Genomic DNA, 2505 nt, shown 5'->3' on the forward strand with positions numbered 1-2505 from the left:
TTCAATCCATCATCCTCATATAATTTAATTTTATATATCACTAAATCTTTCATATCAGGTACATTAGTGATATATATCAACATTCAAATCAGATACATCAACGATAAATAAAATTGGGTCTATCAATGGTATATCAACACATAAACACATTAGTAATTGAATAAGGTGTATATCATAGGTTCAATAATATATCAATGATATATCAGCACACATATATATAAATAATTAAACAAGCGAAAAAATATTTGGGTTTTGCAAATATAACAAAATATTTGAAGTCTGATTCATAGTTTTTCTAGTTATTTCGATATTTTACCCCTCCAAATTTTCATATATATCAATGGTATATCAAATATTGGTATATTAAATTAGATATCAAATCAATTATATCAATTCTATATTGAATCAGGTGGTAAGGGTTGTTGAGGCCCTCCAAAGTAATTACTGATGTTACTAAATCTAACTTGTAGAACTAGTGAGACATGTCGAATACCAAGAGAACCAATGAAAAACGAAAGTCAATCCTACCAAACTTCCAATCCAAAGGTATGATTTTCATCTAATTGTAATTTTGATCATTCTTTATACAAAATTGGTTCCTTGATTCAAAAACTTAGTCTACTTACTCGTAACAGCCGTGGTAAGTTTTAATTCTCATAATTTAATTAATTTAAATTGAGCATCGAAATTAAATCTGATTAATTAATGAACTGGACACGATAGTGTTCCATATTAGTCAAAGAATAATGAGAATGACTAAATCAAAATAAATTAATTTGAGATAGCTGCGAACACTACAACAAATATAACTTTTAATGATGGTCAAAAACAAAAACACGGAAGAAACGATGACGGACATGTAAAAAACGTACTTAAAATTTAATTGGGAAAAAAAATTTATCTTTCAATGTCGGGTCTGGCCCGACATTGATTCTGCACTATTAATGTCGGGTTTGGCCGGACATTAAAAGCCCAGATTAATTTTTAAAAATTAATTTGGGCTTTTATCTTTATTACCCAATGTTTTGTTTTTTGTTTTTACTCTCAGGCTCTCTCTCACTCACGCGACCCGCGACCACTCCTCTCTCTCACTCGACTCACAACCTCCACGACCTAAGGCAAACGGCGGCATTTCTTGCAGCTTTCAAAGCGGCAATCGAAGGCCACTCTGGCGGTGCGAATGACATCACGATCGGTAGCTATCCGGCAGTGCGAACAGTACTTCACTAGTTTCTGGCGAGCAGATTCCAGATCGAAACAGCGACGAACAACGAACGAGGCTTGATTCTTCAGCAGGTTCGGATGACATTCGAGGAGATTCCAGATCTGAACGGCGGCGAGAGGAGAGAACTATCCAGATCTGAATGACCGTGACAGTCGATTCTTCAGTAGCTTCCGACGACGGGTGAGAACAACCAAGATATGAACGGTGGCGACCCTACGATGTAAAGTTGAGGTGAGCTCCGGCGACTAGATTTGATTCTTACACAAAGCACTGCTTCCTTATTTCATCGACGACGAGGTATATAGCCTTCTCTTTTTCTTGCTTCATTGTCATTGCTGGAGAATCGTAAACTTTTATTTGGTTGCTGAAAGTAATGTTGAAATTGATACTTATGTTAAATTGGACAGTGATTCATGGAAGAAAAATTAGAGGTATCAAATAGTTTTGCTGAGGGTTGAGAAAATTTTAGAGAAAATAATTAGTATTTGATACGCATTCTAGTGAGGAGATTTACCCAGAGTCCTATGGTTCAATTTAGCTTCTACGATAATGGAAGAGAACATGAACTTAGTTACATGGAAACAACTAACTCTGCAATTTATTAATTTATTTTGATATTTTTTGTTGTCATCTTTAGGAGTTTAAGAGTACACCTGGTGAACATGTATTCTATGGTGATGGTACAGATGAAAAGATATATACACCTACCGTTGCGCTCAATGCTAAAAGCTCATTTACTAGTGATTATGGATCTGTGAACAACTTTTTATCATGTAAACCATTTATCTTGTCTAGTTTCATTATTCTATCTCACAATTGTCAAGAAGATTAAGTCGTCCTAAAAAATCTTGAGCACTTTCCAATTTTAGAATGTTATTTGTGTTCTATGCAAGCAATTCAGATGGTTGACTGATGATATAATTATTGAATACAATTGTTGAGGAATTTTCTGTTGCTATTAGTTGTTTACTTGCACTCTGAGGTATTTTTAATGGTGTCTTAAATTCTTTAGATGGGAACCAGTATTTTATCTACAAGTTGATAGTATGTCTAATATCACTAAAAAAGATACCTTTTGGTTTCGTTACTTTGGATAACTGAACATGTGTAATACATTCCAGTGTTTGGAGCAGGATATTATTTGTCTTTATTGCTTTGTCCTCCAACTAATTGTACTTTTGTATTTTTACTAGCAAATCTGTTACTTCTTTGGCTTAGTGCACCAGTGGAAATGTGTTGATATTTAGATATGAGGATGGAGCAAGCAGAGTTTGAAATAC

General features: G+C 34.1%; 1 long non-coding RNA gene across 1 annotated transcript; it reads left to right on the forward strand.

Annotated features, from left to right (window-relative positions):
- Positions 1 to 1035: 1035 nt before the first annotated feature.
- Positions 1036 to 2186, forward strand: LOC148210672 (uncharacterized). The gene is made up of 2 exons (XR_015791801.1): positions 1036 to 1522; positions 1863 to 2186. It is a non-coding gene; the product is annotated as an uncharacterized LOC148210672 (long non-coding RNA).
- The last annotated feature ends 319 nt before the right edge of the window (positions 2187 to 2505 follow it).

The sequence above is a fragment of the Momordica charantia genome (assembly GCF_013281855.1).
Source record: "Momordica charantia cultivar OHB3-1 chromosome 6 unlocalized genomic scaffold, Mcharantia_2.0 BLBB01000006.1, whole genome shotgun sequence".
In the NCBI taxonomy this organism is placed as follows: Eukaryota; Viridiplantae; Streptophyta; class Magnoliopsida; order Cucurbitales; family Cucurbitaceae; genus Momordica; species Momordica charantia.